The sequence below is a fragment of the Gigantopelta aegis genome, chromosome 1 (assembly GCF_016097555.1).
Source record: "Gigantopelta aegis isolate Gae_Host chromosome 1, Gae_host_genome, whole genome shotgun sequence".
NCBI lineage: Eukaryota > Metazoa > Mollusca > Gastropoda > Neomphalida > Peltospiridae > Gigantopelta > Gigantopelta aegis.
Genome location: NC_054699.1, coordinates 42,928,935 through 42,952,641, shown reverse-complemented (window position 1 = coordinate 42,952,641; position 23,707 = coordinate 42,928,935). Strand labels below are relative to the sequence as shown.

The 23,707-nt window shown below is 38.1% G+C and overlaps 1 protein-coding gene and 1 non-coding gene across 2 annotated transcripts in view; one reads left to right on the top strand and one right to left on the bottom strand.

Moving 5' to 3' along the window:
- Positions 1-9,277: 9,277 nt before the first annotated feature.
- Trnat-agu lies at positions 9,278-9,351 on the bottom strand. The gene has a single exon. It is a non-coding gene; the product is annotated as a tRNA-Thr (tRNA).
- Positions 9,352-9,490: 139 nt separating this feature from the next.
- Positions 9,491-23,707, top strand: part of LOC121375256 (angiomotin-like) — a 42,517-nt gene continuing 28,300 nt past the window's right edge. Inside the window, exon 1 of the mRNA XM_041502623.1 lies at positions 9,491-9,590. The gene's annotated coding sequence lies outside the window, so the exon portion shown is untranslated. The remainder of the gene's footprint in view (positions 9,591-23,707) is intronic.

Below are 23,707 nucleotides of genomic sequence, written 5' to 3'. Positions count from 1 at the left end.
CTTAAAGAAAATTCTCTTCTTAACCTTTCAGGAGTTTTAGACTTTTAACTACTCGGTTGCCCCGCCCCCCCCCCCCCCCCCCCCCCCCCCCCCCCCCCAAATAAAATATCCTAGCTATGGCCCTTTTGTATTTAAGAAAAAAAGTTGAGCAATTTAGTACTACTGCATTATGCTTTAACCCCCAAGCTAACCTCAATAATAGGACAGTTACACATTTCATTTTGCATTGAAAATCTCCTGTTACTTACACTGACAAATGACGCCTCAATTAAATATAGTGTCTGATTTCAATGGCGTAGCCAGCATGAGGCGCTTGCCTTGTCTGGAATTTCCCCAGATTTATTTTATTTTTTCCCATGACAATGATATTTATTTTACAGGTCTGGGTTTGCCTCAGCGTTTTTTCCTCTCTGCCTATGCCCCAGTGGCCCAATCCACGAAACGATCTTAGTGCTAAGATCACCTTACGTGCATTAGGTTGTTATGGATTTAAGTTGATCTTAGCGCTAAGATCGCTTTGTGGAACGGGGCCTAGGATTTTACTTCGAAAGTCTACAAGTTTTCTTTTATTTAAGCACATGTACCAAATTGCTCACCTTTTTTGTCTTAGTACAGTTGAAATGTTGAACACGAAAGTACTTAATCTAAATCATTGTCATTCTGAACAGGCAAGTGATTGCACCACAGTACACTTGTCCACCAAGTACAATTGATCCCACAACACACTGCATCTCGGTTGAGCACCCTAGCACTGAATTGCACCCCTGTCTTTGTCTTCCGACAAAGCTTATACTCCTCCCACCCCCTACTTTACAAGACCTTGTCAGCTTTCCTTCTTTTGTTTTCATCCTCATGTTTTTTTTTATCTCTGCTTAATAGTGAATAGGGACTCATTAGTCGATCATGATGATAGATTTGTTTTGCACATGGCAGTCCCATTATACCCCCCCCTGCTCCGGAGTTAGTCACTGGCGAAGTCAGAGGCTAAATCCGTGGTGGGCGTGCCTGAACCTTCGTGGATAGGGGCATGTTAATAGAGTTTCCCAGTCCCAGTCCCATTATTTTTAGTTATACATGAAAAATAACATTTAATTCCAGTTTGTTTCGTTATGTCATTATGTACATGTATGGGGCCATTCGACAATTATGTACTGCAAAAATTAGCATCTGTATAACCCTCTCATCCCCAGGTAATGTTTTGTAACACTAAGGCCACTCTCATTCTCTCTCTGCGTAATAAATTATTAATAACACCCCCTTCCCTGTTGTCATAATGACAATTGTACCAATATAATTTATTATTATTATTTATTTTATTTTTTTAATTAATTTTTTATTTTATTTTTTATATTTGGTTTGGTAAATAAATACTAGATAGAAAATTATCTGCTAAAGCCAACACTGGCAACATTTTATTTTATAAATAAGAATGAGACGGATGTTTTAATATAATGTAACGTTTGGTAACGCATCCGGTGATGCCCCTTCCTCCTGACAGTGTTATGTAATTGTTCAACGGCCCCTTAATTTTATGCGCATGATGCAACACAGTTTACTGAGATTTTTTTTTATCATGAATTTGTTGAATTTATTATCTGTGCCATTATATGTTGTTGCTAATCATAAATTTTGATTTGTGGTTTCCTTATGTTTTTTTAAACATGTGTTACTGTTTTCATCCATGGCATTTGATGAGATAAAATGAAATTAAAAAAATGAAATCAATTTTTGTTGTTTTGTTTATGTTGTGTCTTGTTGGAAAATAAAAGAAATAATTGTTTAATGACTCCTTAGCACACCGTTGATCAATTTTATTCTTTAACCACGATTTGTCTTGACATGTGATGATTGGATAAAGCAAACTGATATCCTACTAATAGCAAGATTGGATAAAGCAAAATGATATCCTACTAATAGCAAGATTGGATAAAGCAAAATGATATCCTACTAATGGCAAGATTGTATAAAGCAAAACGATATCCTACTAATGGCAAGATTGGATAAAGCAAACTGATATCCTACTAATGGCATGATTGGATAAAGCAAACTGATATCCTACTAATGGCAAGATTGGATAAAGCAAACTGATATCCTACTAATGGCAAGATTGGATAAAGCAAACTGATATCCTACTAATGGCAAGATTGGATAAAGCAAACTGATATCCTACTAATGGCAAGATTGGATAAAGCAAAATGATATCCTACTAATGGCAAGATTGGATAAAGCAAACTGATATCCTACTAATGGCAAGATTGGATAAAGCAAACTGATATCCTACTAATGGCATGATTGGATAAAGCAAACTGATATCCTACTAATAGCAAGATTGGATAAAGCAAAATGATATCCTACTAATAGCAAGATTGGATAAAGCAAAATGATATCCTACTAATAGCAAGATTGGATAAAGCAAACTGATATCCTACTAATAGCAAGATTGGATAAAGCAAAATGATATCCTACTAACAGCAAGATTGGATAAAGCAAAATGATATCCTACTAATAGCAAGATATAAAAACAAATGATGGAAACATTCTGGCAAACAATGCAGTCTTGAAAAAAATGTTAGTTGTAATCCATGTGAAAATGAGTAGCCGTTCATTTTGAACCCTATACAGCTGTTGGGCATTTTCATGTGAAATCTGGCAGAAGTCCGTTTGACTTTTATTGTAATTTACCCATATTTGACATAGTTATAGCAGTATCAAGTTGACTTTTATTGTAATAATTTACCCATATCTGGCATAGTTGTAGCGGTATCAAGTTAACTTTCATTGTAATTTACCCATATTTGGCATAGTTATAGAAGTATCAAATTTGACTTTGAATGTGCATAGTTATAGCGGTATCAAGACTTCCATTGTGAGGGCGGAACGTAGCTCAGTGGTACAGCGCGATCGATCTAGGATCTAGGAATGATCCCCGTCGGTGGGCCCATTGAGCTATTTCTCGTTCCAGCCAGTGCTCCACAACTGGTGTAACAAAGACCGTGGTATGTACTATCCTGTATGGGATGGTGCATATAAAAGATCCCTTGCTGCTAATCGGAAAGAGTAGCCCATTAAGTGGCGACAGTGGGTTTCTTCAATATTCTCTAAAAAAACTGGGTGGACTGTAATCATATGTCCGACGCCATATAACCGTAAATAAAATGTGTTGAGCATTTCCTTCCTTCCTTCCATTGTGACTGCTGTGGCCAGGTGACGATACCGGTAATTTATTCAAGGGCCATAACTCTGTAGCAATAGTATTAATCCATGTTTAACAGGGTTATGGCACTTGAACTTAGGGTCCATGCTTAGCAGTAGTGACCTGCCTCGGTTGCACAGTGGTTAAGCTATCGGACTACATGCTAGTAGGTACAGGGTTCGCAGCGCTGTACTGGCTCCAACCCAGAGCGAGTTCTTAAGGGCTCAATGGGTAGGTGTAAGACCATTACACCCTCTTCTCTCTTACTAACCACTAACAAAATAACAACTAACCCGCTGTCCTGGACAGAGCCTAGATAGCGGAGGTGTGTGCCTAGGACAGCGTGCTTGAACCTCAATTGGATATAAGCAGGCAAGTAAGTTAAAAGAAGAAAAAGCAGTAGTGAGCATTTAAGAAAAATTCACTGGCGTAAGAAGCTGGGGGTAGGGGGACTGTTCTTGATCCATATGTGTGTGTGTGTGTGTTAGTGTCAGGGGCGTAGGCTAGTGGGGTTCGGGGGGGGGGGGGGGGGGTCGGATGACACCCCCCACCCCCCGCTGAAGCAAATGGTCCGCTTTCAGAACTAAAACATACAGGTTTATACATATGAAGTTTCTAGTGGTGCAAAAACAAAATAAAAAAAGGTCCACTTGGTTCATATTCGAACCCCCCCCCCCCCCTTCCAGGTCCAGATCACGCCACGCCCCTGTGTGTGCCCCCTTCCTTTTGGCAACTTCCTACGCCACTGAAATTTGATAAACAACCACTATGTAACGTTTTATGATTGTACAGTGATCTCTGAAATTTGCGTAACGAATTGCGAAGCGATAGTGAACAAAATGTACCCTGAATTGATGGGCTATACAGTATTACAGGGTAGCTCATTGGCAGGGTACTGGCCTGTGTTATGATGGGTCGTGGGGTTTGTCGGTCAGGTTTTTCCCATTCCAGCCAATGGCTGATACATCAAATATATGTGTAGTCTGTGAGAAATCATAAATGCATATAAAATTGGTAGGAGCAGCCTATATGGTAGCCTGAGTACTCTGACCGTAAGAGAGCAAGACGGACATGTGGACAGTTATGACGCTGTCATTACGGTCAGAGAAAACTGTATATCAAAACTGTATATACCAAACGGATTCCCGCTCTAATATAATACAACAACAATCCTGTATTTGACGTGTGCCTCCGAGTGTATGACCCCAGTGAGCTATAATTCAGGTTCCATTCACCAGGGCTCCGTTCCACAAGTGTATGGCTACCTTATACACTAAGGTGATCTTAGTGCTACGATCACCTTAAGTACATAAGGTAGCTATGCACTTAAGGAGATCTTAGGGCTAAGATCACTTCTTGGAACGGGTCCCTGGTCCCTAGGAACCGTGTGTGAGTGTGTGTGTGTGTGTGTGTGTCGCCCACTCCAAGACGAAAATGTACTTGTCTGGGGTTTTTTGGGGGATCTGTATACACTACCCCGGACCGGTAATATATTAGTAATACTACGAAGAAAGCAATTCCTGATAATAAAGGAACATAATTGCGGTTTCTCCATTTATCTCATTAATTATGATCATACCAAGCCTAGATTTTTGTTTCTTACACACCCGTTGGTGAGAACGCCATGCATTATTTATGATATCACATACCACATACGTGTGTTAACAATTTCAAGACATACGACTGGCTGCTCCTAGGTGATGGAAATCGATTAGACTGTGATGTATAGTTAACATGACAACTATGTGTCCATGACGCGTAAGTCAGCTAAGGATTGTAAATATGTTTTAGTCGAAAACGATGTTAAGATTTGCTTAAAACCTGGTTTTAGAGGATATGTAAGAAATAGAATAATACATTCGTGTCCGTTAGATATCATTTATCTCACAGCTCGTTGTTTGAAAATGTTATCAAACTCGCTTTCGTTCGTTAGACACCTTTTAAAACCACTCGTGAGATAAATGGTATTTAACGGCCACTCATGTATTATTCTCTATTTACACACACAGATCCACTGTGGATCTGGGGCCAATTTCACAAAACATCGTAAGTTTACGTCTGCAACTAGCAGTTATACCGGACATACGTTTACAAGTGTTTGGCATCTATTTCAAGAAGAAAATTACATCATTACGGAAGCTGGAGCATTTTAAGAACAAAAGAAAATGAAATATGTGTATTTCCATGGGCGTATGGGGACTCTTTGATTTAGTGGGGCTGGATGGGTTGATTTGCCCGAAATTTTACCCAGATAAAAACTGCCCGAATTTCCCTCCCTGTTTTCCCACTGTTTTGCCCGAATTTGGGTCGTACGCCCATGTGTATTTCTAACTATATTTGTTGTACTATAATAGTAATAAGAATTGTGGTTTAGTCGTAGATTTACGTTTACGTGTAAAACTTAGCTTACGATGTTTTGTGAAATTGGGCCCAGAAACGCAGGCAAAAACCAAGATGGCGAAGAATGTGACGGCATAGGCTAGAGTCTAAACAGAAGGAAGCAGAGGAAGTAATAGCGTACACGACAGAGGGTACGGGTGGGCAGGAGCAAAACCTCAAATTCGGATGGAAATGATACCGATATTCGAGCAATATGTGCTAACCTGAGACCTATTTACCATGTATTTCCATCATTCTACCCTCAAATTTAGTTGTAATCCACATAAAATTGCGCAGTGATTCGTTTGCAATCCTATATAGCTGTTTGGTAGTAATGCTAATATGAATAAATGTTGTAATCCAGATTCGTGAATTTTCGTTTAATTCGGACAAAATCCAGCCCCCCACCCCCTTACAAAAATGGGGGCCCGTGCGTCTATGAAGGAAGTCAACCAAACATGTGCGTCTGTAGTGTCACCAGTGGTGAAACGATAGTTCAATTATCAAGCTGACAGAAAACAAAATTGTACAAATTGTTGAAGGGGAGATTATGAAAAACAAAATCTCCAACAACATCAAAAGTTCATGGGAAGCATCGCGTGATAACTGAAGTAATGAGTGGATGTTTTATAACATACTATACAGTTCACCAGGTTGTAATTAAAGGGACATTCCCGAGTTTTCTGCAATTTTAAAGATGTTATCGACTAACAGAGACTTTTTCACGATTGTAATTACATATCAAATATATTTTTCTATATAACATATTAGTGGCTGTATATTAAGCGTGTTTCTGATCGTTCTAATATTTGTACTAGGTTAAATTTCATTTTATTTCCTAAAATATGTTTTTTTCGTACGTACGAAATTATTTGAAGACAGACTCCAGTTTGGGCTTCTTACAAATATTAAGACGACCAGAAACACATTGAATATACAGACATTGATATTCTAAACAAGAAAATATATTTAATATGAAAGTTTAATCGTAGAAATATTTTATTAGTCGGAAACATCTTACAATGCAGCAAACTCAGGAATGTCCCTTTAAACTTATTTTCACTAGATGAGTTTAGTTGGTTATTACATCCTTATGTACCTTCGGGCCACTTGGCCCAATGCAGGGCCGTACCCTGATCAAATTCCTAGGGGGGTGGGGGTGGGGGTGGGGCACTACTTTTTATAAACAAATTAAACCCTGAGATGTATATGCTATTTTCTGGAGTAAAAAAGAAAAGAAAGAAAAACAAAGTGAGATTCTCAGTGGGGCAATTGCCCCCTGTCTCCCCCCCCCCCCCCAACCTGGAGGGTACGGCCCTGCAGTGAGACAGGATTAATATCATTTTGTAATAAAAACAAAAAATGTACACACTGACGGGCTTGGAACCTAGTGCACCGATTCACATGACTTTAAACAGACCATGATGTCAACCTCTAACACCCACAAAAATCAATGCCATGCTTAGATCAGTACTGTTGATTAATGAACTGCAAACAGTAATTTGGACCTAAATATACTTGAATATGGACCTGTGGGGATAGGGGTGCCTATAAATATTTTCACTTAGATTTTCAGGATGAAGGAATTTTCGAAATAAAATGACCCAAATCTAAATATGGTAATTTTTCAAAAGTTTAGCACAGGGGTAAGAAAATCCCCTTGTTATTTGTAGATAATATTTTGCTTAGGTAGATAACCACACAAAACTTTATTTCACAAAAAAACCTCAAATAAACTCAGCGTGAGTTCGTGGTCACGAAATAACAAGAAAAATCATTATGCTTACTGACCCTTCATCCCCCGTTTTCACATGACCCAAACTGTATCACAAATTAACCCACTTGCATACTTTATTTTGTTTATTGCCAAAAATTAAATGCCCGAATCTGGATAACAACATTTATTCATATTAGCATATTAGCAACTAATTTTGAGTATAGAAAGATGGAAATACACAATAAAAAGGTATCAGGTTAGCACATTTTCCCCCCGAATATCTCTATAATTTTTGCCCGAATTTGAGGTTTTCCCCCAGCACTAGGGAGGCAGTTGCCACACCCCTGCTCTCCTGTCTCGTACGCTTATGCTTATAACACGGCATATCATACAACAGAAATATCAATTCATGCGGTAAATGTTATCAACCCCTACGACTGTTAAACATACATGACAAATTTCTAAAAATTACCCACGATGATTAATTAATTTCTACATATACCCTACTACTATAAAAACAAGTTAAAAAACAAAGGTTTGATACTTTGCTTCAGTAAATTAGGCGCTTTCCCCCGTCTGTTCACATTTTAATAATAATTTAACATGCATAAGCTTATAAGCTCCATGATTACGGATTCCCCCCACCTTTAAAAAAAAAAAAAAAAGACCTCCAACTGCGATCCCTAAAATTTTATCTATTTTAATGAACTACAGTTTAGTCAATATGTACATGTATGTTTTTGGGGGATTAATTTCTTTTATCAAACCTATGAAGCTGTATTTAACAACTGTTGACCTTTGACCCTGACATGTGACCTTGAAGTTGTCATGAAAAAAATGAATATAATTATGTAAATATGTTATGTATTATTAATTTCACTCAATATGTACACGTTTTTCTTTGAATGATTCCATTATCAAACTTCTGAAGCTGTAGGCCTATTTAACCATTCTCGACATTTGACCTTGGCATATAACCTTTAAGCTGTCAGGAAAAAAATGGCACCAAACATTTTTTTAATTCTCAAAGGCCTAAGCTTCAAAATGGTGTATGTTGCCTGCTTTCTTCATTAAATTCCCACGGGAGAAAGAAAGAAAGAAATGTTTTATTTAACGACGCACTCAACACATTTTATTTACGGTTATATGGCGTCAGACATATGGTTAAGGACCACACAGATTTTGAGAGGAAACCCGCTGTCGCCACATAGGCTACTCTTTTACGACAGGCAGCAAGGGATCTTTTATTTGTGCTTCCCAAATAGCACAAACCATGGACTTTGTTGAACCAGTTATGGATCACTGGTCGGTGCAAGTGGTTTACACCTACCCATTGAGCCTTGCGGAGCACTCACTCAGAGTTTGGAGTCGGTATCTGGATTAAAAATTCCATGCCTCGACTGGGATCCGAACCCAGTACCTACCAGCCTGTAGACCGATGGCCTACCACGACGCCACCGAGGCCGGTGTGTCAGGAAAAAATTACACCAAACATTTTTTTTAATCTCCAAGGCCTAAGTTTCAAAATGGTGTATGTTGCCTGCTTTCTTTATTAAATTCCCCCGGGAGATTATATGTTGACAACTGGGCCTGGACTAGTGGTTATTTGATGCATGGTCTACTTGTAATAAAACAAATTTTGAAACAAAAGGTTTGGCACTATGATATATCATTAAGCACTTTACCCGGCTATTTTATATGTAAAATCCTATTTTGGCGGCCATTTTATTTTTTGCTCACATGGATTAAAAAAGAAAAAGAAAAAGAATGTCATCCACCATATTATTTGGATTCAGCTTACAAAATCGACCCCAAAATGCCCGTCAAATTTTTTTGGAACTCTTTCTGCAGTAGACTAATACTTGAGCATAGTATTGGTGAAACATATGCAGATGACCGACCTTTGAAGTTAGTTTTATAAAACACAATCATTTGGTACATACACAATCCATTCCTTGATTTATATCGTGAAAAATAATTAAAAACACAGGCTCCAGAGGGATTCGAACCCTCGACCTTCTGCTTACTAGGCAGACGCTCTAACCAACTGAGCTATAGAGCCATAAGTTACACCACGTATTATTTATCGAGTTATTATTACAATCCTGAGAGCGTACTGTCGAACAATACGCGAATATAGACGAAAGTCGTTCGAGTGTTTCCGACAGCTGTTAGGATTCACCTCATTGACGTCACCTTGGGGAAATTCCAATCATTTTTTGTGGCGGCCATATTTGTTATGCCTGGGAAATGAAAAATGACGAACCAACGAAACGATAACAATACAAGATGATTTTACCGGTAATTCCTCTTTTTGTTGATTGGTGCAAATATGTTTATTTTGTAAAAAGGTGTGCTTATGTCACCAACTTTAAATAGGTTCGACATCGATACATTTAACAACTTTTGCGGCTACAGTTTAACTTTACTAACCGGGCCAGTCGTCTGATGTAATGATATGACACAGAATCTTCAATGAATCAATCTGTGAAGCTATGCCAGTACAATTATTTAGCAATGTTGCATTCTAATAGAATATATATTAATACAATAAATCTCAGATTTTTTTATGTTCATGATTTCTCGGCTAAAAGTTAAACTCCAGCACAAATCAGGACTTGCAAGGAACCCATGTGAAATTATGTGTGTGTGTGTGTGTGTGTGTGTGGGTGGGTGGGGTGGGGTGGGGGGGGGGGGGTGTTATAGATTGTAGAGAGATTAGAGAGATAAGTTTTTTAGTAGGGGTCAGTCCAGAAAATATAGTTTTTTGTTTGGAGCAAGGAGGGTTTCAACCCATTGTGGGGGGGGGGGGGGAGGAGACGTCTTTGACGTGGCCCCAGAGGTAATTTAAACTGCTTGCCTGATGTGCAGTTGGTATGGGATCGATCCCTGTTGGTGGGCCCATTGGGCTATTTCTCCTTGCAGCCAGTGCATCATGACTGGTATATCAAAGACTTGTATTTAGTATTCTGTCTGTGGGATGGTCACCCGGATGATGGTGCATATATATAAAAGATCCTTTGATACTATAATGGAAATATGTAGCAGGTTTCCTTTTTGAGGTTATATGTAAAAATTACCATATGTTTGACATCCAATAGCCGATGATTAATAAATCAATGTGCTCTAGTGGTGTTGTTAAACAAAACAAAAAACTTTTTCAACCCACAGTAGACTTACAGCAATTGCTGTTGGTGCTGTTAAGTTCAAGTCATGTCAAAAGGCTAGTTCACAGGCATTGTAAGAAACATAGGCAGGGATTTTTCCAGGCATTCTGTGCATGTGGTTGAACATATAGGCACTTTCACGAAAAAGTGGCGCTTAAAATTCCAAATTTCCATACTAAAAATGCGCAAAATTTATTTTTAATTATGTTTGTTCCAATAAATTAATTCAACAGTGGTGTACTGCATCATTCAGTGGCCTGAAAAAATATTCCAAGTATGATTTACTTGTGTTAACTTTCCAAATCCCATCAGACATGGAACTCTGCCATGGCAAAAACTCAGATATATCACTGATAGGGTCTGGTAACCTACATATGTATCTATCTGCAGGTCAATTACTACAGAATACAGGCCTGGTAACCTATGGTTTATGACACATTTAATTTTATGTAGTTTAGAATTCTCAATATTACAATAAAATCCCTAGTTCTTGGCTTCTAGAATTTTTATAAAATCCACTAGCCATGGCATCAGTGATTTAAAAATCTTACTAGCTATGATTAAAAATTAACTAGCCTACTTTACTTTAAGTTAATAATTTGTTTTACTAACTACATGTAATAGTAATAATCAGATATGTCACCTAAACGGAGATGGAGCTTAAAAACACTGACATTGGTGGTTGTGGTAGGGAAAGGATATTCATATTTACAAAATAGACAACTGCAACATTTGACCAAAAAACCCAAACAATCAGTAGCCGTCGAGCATGGCAATAGTATTTACTAGCCCAACATTGAATATCACTAGCCATGGGAGTGGGTTACCATTATCTAGAAGCCCTGTAGTCTATATATACTGCTATTCAATCACATCACAGATATGAAAGTTAGACGACCGTTCTCGACTTTCTTGACGTGTGGTGATCTCCATGGGGTCACATGGACAATATGTACATATATATCTTAATTATTGGTCAACAAAATATTGGTTAAAAATATCAACAAATCAACCAACTTACATATTGGCTCTGTTTTTACTACTGTCGATGTCAGACAATTTTCACACCATCAGTTTGGTTCTGTATGAAGTAGGGGCGGAACATAACCCAGTGGTAAAGCGTTCACTTGCACGGTTGGTCTGGGATCGATCCATGTTGGTGGGCCCATTGGGCTATTTCTCACTCCAGCCAGTGTACCACGCTTAGTATATCAAAGGCCGTGGTATGTGTTATCCTGTCTGTGGGATGGTGCATATATAAAAGATTCCTTGCTGCTAATTGAAAAGAGTAGCCCATGAAGTGATGACAGCAGGTTTCCTCTCTCAATATCTGTGTGGTCCTTAACCATATGTCCAATGCCATATAACCATAAATAAAATGTGTTGAGTGCGTCATTAAATAAAACTTTTCCTTCCTTCCTGTATGAAGTAAATAAAACATGTTATCGTGTTTTTTAAATTAACACTTGGCGAAATTTGTGAGTGACAGAGCAAGCCCTGATTGTGTATATGAAGCCAAACCAATGCTGCAGGAATTGTCTGTCATTAACCATACATGTAGTCGCACTAGTCCTCATGAATATGTATGATATAAATTTTCAATATGTAAATGAATTATGATTACATGGCCATAATTTATGGCGTGAATTAGAAAAATTAACCGGTGTTCAGTTTTTAGCAATTACATGTATGCTGCTTTATAATGTTTACTAAACAGCTTATAGAAGAAAGTGTCAGCTGAAGAGGAATGTAAACACAATGTACGTTACAACTTACAAGTCACGTAATCTGAATACCTCTCATTTTAGTACATGTAGGTCAACTGGTGAGAGACTGTACCTTTAAAATATATGTACGTGCCAAGCATTAAGCTATGTACAACGTATGTCTCCATATGCACTTATAAATGAATCTGGGGGTGGGATTTAGTTCAGTTGGTCGAGTGCTCACTTGTGTTGCTTGTGTCGTAGGATCGAACCACCTCGGTGGATCCATTCAACTGATTGGGGTTTTTCGTGTTCCAACCAGTGTGCCACAACTGAACAAAGGCCGTGGTATGTGCTTTCCTGTCTCCACATAAAAGATCCCTTGCTGCATTAGAAATAATGTAGCCTGTTATCCCTAATGACTACAGAATTACCAAATGTTTGACATCCAGTAGCTGATGATTAATTTATCAGTGTGCTCTAGTTGTGTTGTTAAACAAAACAAACTTCTTATAAATGAATGTAAGCATCAGGGCCAGAAACAGCCAGTCACCAAATATGACAAAAGTCCTGTTTGGGTGACTTTAAACATTAAAAAATAATAGCGTTAGTTGTAAAAAAAAATTATTTTGGCGATCTTCTTTCTGTAACCTATGAGCCACTATTTATAGTTGTAATGCAATTATATATATTTATTCCACATATAATTCTTGCTGGTGGTTCGCAAAACTGAACATATCGACATACCGTAATTTGACAACATATCCATTTATAAACATTGATTTTGTTGACTTGATGTAGTTACAGGTAAAACAAACACTTCCTGATCCAGTTCATAACCATTCGGTGCACACTTACCAATTAACGTCGACTCTAATTACAGGCTTAATTTACAACACTTTAATTTTATAAAGTCCACAACTCCCAGTATTATCAAATATAAAATCAGCTAAAAAATCTCTTTACTGACTCACTGATACGTTTTTATTCATTACCGGTAACATCACTGTTCTTGTACTTATTCTTGTACATGTATATGGGCTATTTTTTTCACTAAAATTAAGGGACCTTAGTTTGCATTCATTAAAGGTCAGTGAGCAGAGCTAAACTGACATTTAACGGAACTTGGTGTTTCTGAGACGAAGTTGCCTGAATTTTCGGTGAATATATACTGAACAAAAAAAGAAACTTCCGATTTGTACATATAGTATTTGTTGTGTTAAAGAATTCATTGTGTAATTAAATTATATAGGTAGTATTAGCCTTGAGCTGTATTATCAGGATTCATGAATTTTATCGATTATTTTTGCACTGTTAATCGTCGACAACGTGAAATTCAATTTGCACGTGCATGCATTGTTCGACATGTCCCGTGTAGTATTTGGTCAATTTGTTTTACTTGTCTTACTGACATTGTTGTCAAGTGAACGAAAACGCTTCAAAATTTGTAAAAAAATTAAAGTTTTTTACATTGTACTTTTGTAGCATTTTTAGTATGCCAAGAATACCCAATAATTTACGCGAACGGGCGATTGGCATGCTTGATGCTGGCATGTCGACAGAAGACGTTGCAAGGCATGTTGGGAGTTCTAGTCGAGCGATACGAAATCTTCGTGTAAGATTTCGAACGACAAGAAGCACCAACGACTTGCCACGTCATGGACGTCCGCATGTTTCAACGCATGGTCAAGACCGCTATATCATGAACACGCATTTGCGCAATCGATTCCAAACTGCCACTGCTACTGCTGCTAACACCTGGGCTTCATAATAACCGAATCAGTGGGCAAACTTCGTAATCGTCTGCGGGAGAACGGTTTACATGCACAACGTCCTTACGTCGGATGCGTTTTAATGCAACATCATCGTCTAAATCATCTTAATTGGGCACGTGTACACACTCGTTGGATACGGCGACGCTGGAATACTGTTCTTTTTTCGGATGAATCCAGATTTTCTTTACAACGTGGTGATGGCATGGTGCGCGTCTACCGTAGGAGAAATGAACGCTATGCTGACTGTTGTGTTCTTGAACGAGATCATTTCGGGGGTGGGGGTTGTGTCATGGTCTGGGCAGCCATTGCCCATGGTTATCGTTCACCACTAGTCGTCATTGATGGCAATTTAAATGCTCAACGTTACCGCGATGATATTCTCGCTCATCACGTCATTCCTCTGTTCCATAACAACGCCAACATCTTGATTTTTCAGCATGATAATGCCACCTCTCATACAGCTAGAGACACTGTAAATTTTCTTAGGACAAATAACATTGATTTCATTGATGACTGGCCCGCTAAAAGTCCTGATCTCAACCCCATCAAGCATGTCTGGGATAGTCTGGACAGACGATTGAGTCGTCGTCCCAACCCACCCGCTAACGTCAACGAACTTCGTCAAGTGCTCATTCAGGAATGGAACAATATTCCACAGGCAGAAATCAACACTTTAGTCAATTCTATGCGCCTGCGATGCACTGCAGTGGTCAATTCAAGAGGTGGTCATACCCGTTATTAAGTTTTATTTTTAATTTTTTTAACCCCTACCACACTTGGTAAAAATTTCTCCCAGTTTCTGTTAACCTATGGCCATGATTTTTGCACCAAATGATGCATCATGGAACACTCTTTAAACGCATATATAACAATTATTCCCCCTGTTTGTTTTCATCAAGTTATGTTCAAGCAAAGTTAGCGGAAGTTTCTTATTTTGTTCAGTATACATGTATATTACATGAAAATTTTTCATGGGTATTGCAGGGTTCGAAATGCAGTGTTAGTACATGCACCAGTGCATGCTGATATTTGCGTGTGCATGTAACTTTTAAAACTGGGTGCACGCGGTGCATGCTAATATTTTTCAAGTACTGTGTATTGCGTATATTAGTATCCTGTTGTCTACCAGATTCAGACTCAAGTTGTTGAATTTTGCATATGCATTTCGTAATCTGTTCGCCACATGAAAACGATAACTTTTATCTTATGGGTGCATCCATTTTGTATCCCATAATCCTACTTACAACAATGGCACCCTTTCGGTCATTTCTGTGAAATATATTTGCTAAAATTGCCGGCAATATCTCAGTTATATCCATGAATGGTATTAGGGAAGGTGGTCGAGACCAACTTTGGGGTATCCACATGCATAACACAGTTGTTGTCGTCACTGACAAATTGAACTCCGCCGGATCTGTGATCAATACAAAGTACCATAACTGCCTTGAACATTTTTGACCTCAGATATGGGCACTTGATCAGATGATTGCGAACGTGCAGGTGCGTTACTCGAAGTCAGCCAGTGATTATTTCAATCGCAACTTCTCGTCGAATTCCGTAGGCTAATTTATATTATGCCAACAGATCTTATCGAGTTGAAAAAGTTGATAACTTGCTTAATACAAAACACAAATATTCGTACGTTTTTGTAATAGGCCTATTATAGATTTCTGTAAGGCGTTTACGTTGGGTGAAATTTATAAATTTGATCAAGAATCAGTAATAAACGCAGTTGTATAACGTTCCGGTACTGTTAATAAATAAATATAGGTATTGGCAATACTATTGCCGAATAATTCCGAATAGCTTCGTATAAAAAAAACCCCCGAAGTTGCCTTATTTTTGGTGCATGCAGAATTTTAATGGTGCATGTAACTTTTTTTTCATCATGCACCTGGTGCATGTAGATTTTTTTTTTCATTTCTAGCCCTGTATGGTGCATATAAAAGATCCCTTGCTATTATGTAAAAATGTAAGGAGTTTCCTCTCGAAGTCTATATCAAAATTACCAAATGTTTGACGTCCAATAGGTAGTCCAGTGTTTCTGCCAGAAAGAAATATTTGGGTATGGCGCTATGGAATTGAATGCAACCACAGTCAACAAGTGGTATGGGGGCCTCCTCCATAAAGAAAGAGGGTTAAGTTTAGGGTTAAGAAAATCATACAGTGATGATAAAGAGTAATTAATTTTTTCAAAAAGTTAACTTAAAAAAATAAAATCTGCTAACAAATTTGAGTATGGTGACGTACCCATTTTACTCTGGCAGAAACCTTGCATTACATGTATTAATTTTTTTTCTTTTATGCCATGTATAAAAAATATTGGTTATGGCATGTAAATTATAGGTATAAACCAATTGTTAATTAATCTGTGTATATAACAAATACTGTTAATCATATATATAAAAAAGTTTGTTAATGTCATATATAAAAAATACTGTTAATGTGTATTAAAAATATTGTTAATGTCATGTAAGTATGTATTGCTTGTGTCATGTAATTGATATATTAAGAATATTGTTCTTGTGTTGTATAGAGAAATATTGTTCATGTCATTAGAAGAAGCAGGGCTTATATTAGGAATATTTAGCTTTTGTCAGTTTCCAGATGTGTACCGGTAGAGTATTTCCTTGAAAATTATTAGAATGTGGCTAATTTAAAAAACTATTTTGGTATTCAAATGCTAAATGTCATAGCCTCTTTTTATAAAAATTAGCAATTGGCTAATTTGGCAGTGGGTAGGTTGAGTCCTGAAAAGGAATATCTACCACAACCATTATACACACATATACAAGCATGCCCATACACGGCCAGTGGAATCGGTTCAGAAATATGTCTAATTCTGTATCTAGAAAACATATTTATTCCCTACCACAACCATTATACACACATATACAAGCATACACATACACGGCCAGTGGAATCGGTTCAGAAATATGTCTAATTCTGTATCTAGAAGACATATGTATTCCCTTTAAAGGAACAGGCCCTAGTTTTTAAACACTAAGGCATATTTTTCACCTAGACCCTAGTTTCAACCCGTAAAAATGGACACTAAGTTGGGTTAATTTACAAACCTGTGAAACAAGTCTGTGACGTTGAAATACCCTTAAAAATAGACTAAAATGTGACTGCATAACCGTTACTTCTGAGACACAAGTGTGTTTTAAAAAAAAAAAAAAAAAATCATTTTGTGGTATTAGAAACACCAGGATGATCAGAAACACTTCGGTTGTACGGAAATGGTTAATATAAACAATAAAATATAAGTACTGTTTGATTTTAGTCATCATAAATGGCTCTAATAGTGAGAAATATGCCTTAGTGTTTAAAAACTAGGGTATGTCCCTTTAAGACATATCACATGCGTACTGAAATATCACTCATGCCCATTCAAACAGGTATGTATTCCATCACTGTCCTTTTACTCCGCCTCTCTCAGTCCATAGTATCGGTTCTGAAATACACGAACAGGGCTAGAAATAGCGGCCTGCAAAAAGCAAAGAGAAGTCAAGTTTCTGGACCAAGCAGGTGAAATAAAAATTCACCTGTTAAAATTACCCAAAATTCGCAGGTCATTTTTCGAGAGATTGATGTATTTACGATCATCTCATCTTCTATTTAGCTGGGTCTAAGTTCATGATTCTGTTATATTTTAATTTTATAATGCTCCAAAATACACCTTAAAGGTCCTAATTTTCCACACACAGTCCCAAAATTAAGCCCTCCGCTCACCCCGTTCTGTCTTATTTGCAGCTTAGGCCATATTTTCTCTTCACATAAAACAGAACGAGGTGAATATTTGTTTTGGGCTGCTATTTTTAAAAAACCCAAAACCAGCAGGCCATATTTTACTTCCTCTTTCGAACAGTGAAATTAACCCATGAAAATCTTAAAAATCAGTCTTTTTACTTGGTCAGTGGTGTCATACATGGTTATAGCCATTGGACATAAGTTTGGTAGGTACAGGGTTCGCACCCCAGTACCGGCTCCCACCCAGAGCGAGTTTAATGACTCATTAAAGGCCACTATACCAACATCTCTCTCAGTAACAATTACCAAACCGCTAACCCTCTGTTCTGGACAGACAGCCCAGATAGCTGAGGTTTTTGCCCTGGACAGCATGCTTGAACCTTAATTTGATATAAGCACGGAAATAAGCTGAAATGAAATGGTTTCGTGGGTGTCCTGTTTAGAAAGATTTTAATGAAATGAAATGGTCCCACGACTGTCCTGTTTAATGAAATGAAATGGTCCCAGGACTGTCCTGTTTAGAAAGGTTTTAATGAAATGAAATGGTCCCAGGACTGTCCTGTTTAGAAAGGTTTTAATGAAATGAAATGGTCCCATGACTGTCCTGTTTAGAAAGGTTTTAATGAAATGAAATGGTCCCATGGCTGTCCTGTTTAGAAAGGTGTCAGTGAAATGAAATGGTCCCATGACTGTCCTGTTTAGAAAGGTTTTAATGAAATGAAATGGTCCCACGGCTGTCCTGTTTAGTAAGGTTTCAATGAAATGAAATGGTCCCACGGCTGTCCTGTTTAGAAAGGTTTTAATGACATGAAATGGTCCCACGCTGTCCTGTTTAGTAAGGTTTTAATGAAATGAAATGGTCCCATGGCTGTCCTGTTTAGAAAGGTGTCAGTGAAATGAAATGGTCCCACGGCTGTCCTGTTTAGAAAGGTGTCAATGAAATGAAATTGTCCCATGACCGTCTTGTTTAGAAAGGTGTTAATGAAATGAAATGATCCCATGACTGTCCTGTTTAGAAAGGTTTTAATGAAATGAAATGGTCCCGGGACTGTTCTGTTTAGTAAGATTTTAATGAAATGAAATGGTCCCATGGGTGTCCTGTTTAGAAAGGTTTTAATGAAATGAAATGAAATGGTCCCATGGGTGTCCTGTTTAGAAAGGTTTTAATGAAATGAAATGGTCCCACGGCTGTCCTGTTTAGAAAGGTTTTAATGAAATGAAATGGTCCCATGACTGTCCTGTTTAGAAAGGTTTTAATGAAATGAAATGAAATGGTCCCATGGGTGTCCTGTTTAGAAAGGTTTCAATGAAATGAAATGGTCCCACGGCTGTCCTGTTTAGTAAGGTTTCAATGAAATGAAATGGTCCCACGGCTGTCCTGTTAGAAAGGTTTCAATGAAATGAAATGGTCCCACGGCTGTCCTGTTTAGAAAGGTTTCAATGAAATGAAATGGTCCCACGGCTGTCCTGTTTAGAAAGGTTTCAATGAAATGAAATGGTCCCACGGCTGTCCTGTTTAGAAAGGTTTCAATGAAATGAAATGGTCCCACGGCTGTCCTGTTTAGTAAGGTTTCAATGAAATGAAATGGTCCCACGGCTGTCCTGTTTAGAAAGGTTTTAATGAAATGAAATGGTCCCACGCTGTCCTGTTTAGTAAGGTTTTAATGAAATGAAATGATGCCACGGCTGTCCTGTTTAGTAAGGTTTTAATGAAATGAAATGGTCCCACGGCTGTCCTGTTTAGAAAGGTTTTAATGAAATGAAATGGTCCCATGGGTGTCCTGTTTAGAAAGGGTTTGATGAAATGAAATGGTCCCATGAGTGTCCTGTTTAGAAAGGGTTCAATGTACATGTGCCTCTAATTCTGTAGAGTATATTTTTGTACCCTTATATAAAAAAGAAAAGAAAAAACAAGATGTTTATATCACTCATGTATTGATCCTGTGAGTGTCCTGTTTAAAGAAGTTTCACTGTACCTCTAAAATTGTAGAGTACAGTTTTGTACCCTTGTAAAAAAAAAAAAAAAGAAGATATATGCGCATATATATATGTATATCAGTCATGCCTTTGCAATGTCCCCATTTAATGTGTCTGTGTTTACCCATGAATATGGCATGATTTCATGTGTGTGTTAGTCGTCGTCGTCGTACCTATTGTGGTGAGCTGGTTGGAATGTACTTGTCACACGGCCTCAGCAGAGTGTTTATCTTATTAGCCGCGGCTAACACGGTCAGGTATGTCTTTGTCAGGCTGCATTCCTCACGCACCGCTTTCTTTCATGGCTCAACTATTTTGTCAGATAAGTTGCACAGAAAACGGTGCATTCCTTTCCTGTCAGGTGGCTCACCGCTTCAGTGGGTAAATGAAATACTGCTTTATGTATATATTGCGCCGCTTTTACAGTCTATATAACGCTCGCATACAACCTGGATCATAAGATCTGAGAGAGATTATTAAACGCATATTTGAGCTGCCACTCATGTTTCAATTTTTGTGATGTCTTGTTTTGTCTTGTTCAGGGAAAAGAATGTCAGTTAAAGATCTCCCAGTAATTTAAAAAAAAAATTAGTTTTACATTTTCAATAAATTAGTTTTTTAAATAACTGTTGAATACTAGTTAGTATTAGGTGTCTGACATATGGTAACTGGAACTCGTTGATCTGGGAGGTTGGAACGTAGCCCAGCTAGTGGTAAAGCACTCGCTTCATGCGCGGTCGGTCTAGGATCGATCCCCATCGGTGGGACCATTGAGTTATTTCTCGTTCTAGCCAGTGCACCACGACTGGTACATATCAAATGCCATGGTATGTGCTATCCTGTGTGGAATGGTGCATATAAAACATCCTTTACTACTAATTGAAAAATTTAACGGGTTTCCTCTCTAAGACTGTGCTCTAGTGGTGTCGTTAAACAAAACAAACTTACACTTCTTTGATCTGGTAAAAAAAAAAGAAATGTTTGTTTAAAGGCCCCCAAACATTTTAAAACATTGATGAATACTATACATGTTAAAGTTAAAAGCCCCCAAACATTTTAAAACATTGATGAATACTATACATGTTAAAGTTAAAAGCCCCCAAACATTTTAAAACATTGATGAATACTATACATGTTAAAGTTAAAAGTTAACGATGGGTTTGTTTAACAACACGTTGATTTATTAATCATCAACTATTGGATGTCAAACATTTGGTAATTTTTTTTATTCATATAGTCTTAGTGGAAACCCCCTACAATTTTCGTTTATATCCAATTTCCCAGTTATGGTTTTCTGGTTGGGACGGGTAAAAAGGTCATCAGAGGATGGGTTCTTTTATACTTTAATTCCACAATATACATGTATGCTCAAAAATATAATATCTCAGAGATTCTAACTTTTCACACACTATCCAAAACCCTCCCCTCACCTGTACTTTATTATCACTTGAGGTGCTTGTGTCGCAGGATCGAACCACCTCGGTGGATCCATTCAACTGATTGGGTTTTTCTCATTCCAACCAGTGCACCACAACTGGTCAAAGGCTCTGGTGTATGCTTTTCTGTTTGTGGGAAAGTGCATACTATAAAAGATCTCTTGCTACATTAGGAAAAATGTAGCAGGTTTCCTCTGATGACTGAGTCAGAATTACCAAATGTTTGACATCCAATAGCCCATGATTAATTAATCCATGTGCTCTAGTGGTGTTGTTAAACAAAATAAAACTTCTTGTACTTTATTATGTCCAGCGTATACAGGGTTGCAGAAAGTACTTGCCCGATTGCCAAAACAGTTAAAAAAATGCAACTACCAGTCCGATGGTCTATCTGTCTTTCTGATTTCATTTGCCAGATGATGTTGATCACTTACCAAGTGTTCTTAATAATGTTTTGTCAATATACAGGGATTTACCTTGTTTTTCTGAAATGGGGGTCCCTTGGACTCACCTCTTTCTTTTCTGGGGGTCCCAACCTGAAAACAAAGGGTCCCAAAACCACACGAATGACAGAGAGCTGCAGACAACAAATCACGTGTATACTATATATGTTTCATTAAAGTAAATTTAACAAGCTGTGTTGTTGTTTTTCCTTTCGGGAAATCAGTGTCGGTATTCATTGTTTATTCTTTCAAAATCAACATTTCACTTTGATCTGTATAATTATTTGAACCATTTCCTGCAAGCTAAATGACACTCACAATACCATGCGTTGTTTATGAATCGTGCTACTTGTTTGTTAATGCAAATCAGAACATTTAACCAATTTGTTTTATTCGCCCGGGAATTTCCGATTGTGTTTGGCCTGTTGATGAGAAGTTCTGAATGATCGCAAATCCGCGATCTCTTTCCGGAAATTACCAACTTTACATGATTAAGCACAGCAAAGGATAAAGACGCAGTGTTCCCAGAGATTAAAACTTTTTGTTTTCGATATGGGGAATCCCCATTTGAATACACAGTTTATAGGTAGAAAAGAAATAGTGTGTTACACAGAATGATCGATCTTTGATAGTGGACAGGGTTACTGAAAATGTCAGATATTTTATGCGTCCCACGGGATGCAGTATCTCTATTTTTGCGGGTCCAGTTAAGTTTTAGTGCGTCCTATACGCAAGTTTTTTGCGTCCAGTAAATCCCTGAATATATATATATATATATATATATATATATCATTTGAAGTGAAGATAGTGTTGATAATATATTGTTCTATAGACTGGCGGACTACTAGAAATTCTGGCGGGCTACTAAGTTTTAGTTGGTTCTGGTCCGGCGGGCTAGTGAAGTATGTATTTTCCATTTTTGCACCTCTGATACACAGGCCATTATGTTTTCTTAGTCGGAGATGCATGTATTTCTTTTGGTCTGCTATTTTAAGGAAAATAACAGCAGGCCATATTTTACTTCCTTTTTGGAACCCTGCGTTATGTGACATGTACGTGTTTGTTAATTGCGACATGATCTTGTCACAGGAGAGGAATGTTTCAGCACTTGTTTAATCAACAGAGCTAGGGGCAGGATTTAGCTCCGTGGGTTGAGTGCTCGCTTAAGATGCTTAATTGCATCGCATGATCAATCAACCTTGGTGGATCCATTCAACTGATTGGGTTTTTTCTCATTCCAGCCAGTGCGCCACAACTGGTCAAAGGCTGTGGTATGTGCTTTCCTGTCTACTGGTCCTGGACGGAGGAGCCGGCCGAGGCTGGCACCTGTGCCCATGACAGGCGTGTGCTACAACAGCTTGAATGTGCACGTAAAACCGTATGAGTCTGACCTGATCTGGCCTTTTCTGTCTGTGAGAAAGTGCATATAAAAGATCCCTAGCTGCTGATATTGGAAAATGTATCAGGTTTCCTCTGGTGACAATAAGTCAAAATTGCCAAATGTTTGACATCCAATAGCCGATGATTAATTAATCATTTCAAAGTGTTGCTGGTCATCCTGGAGATGCATTTTTCATATTTTTGTACTGTACTTCTGAAGTAACAAGTAACAGTTATGGAGATTGAGTTCTTGTCTAGACGAGCTCGTGTTTATTTTTTAAAGGGTATTTCCCCATTTCAACACGGGTGGCACGTAGCCCAGTGGTAAAACGTTCGCCTGATGTGTGGTCAGTCTGGTATCGATCCCCGTCGGTGGACCCATTGGGCTATTTCTCGTTCCAGCCAGTGCTCCACATCTGGTGTAACAAAGGCTGTGGTATATACTATCCTGTCTGTGGGATGGTACATATAAAAGATCCTTTGCTGCTAATCAAAAAGAAAAGCCCATGAAGTGGCGACAGCGGGTTTCCTCTCAAAATCTGTGTGGTCCTTAACCATATGTCTGACACCATATAACCGTAAATAAAATGTGTTGAGTGCGTCTTTAAATAAAACATTTCATTCCATTTCAACATGACAGACTTGTTTCACTTTGTTGTATAAGCTTCATATTTCCATATATGCTAGCTTACTTTTCTGACACCCAGTTGCCAGTGGGGGCAGGATTTAGCTCAGTCGATTGAGTGCTCGCCTGAGATGCTTGCATCGCATGATCAAACCA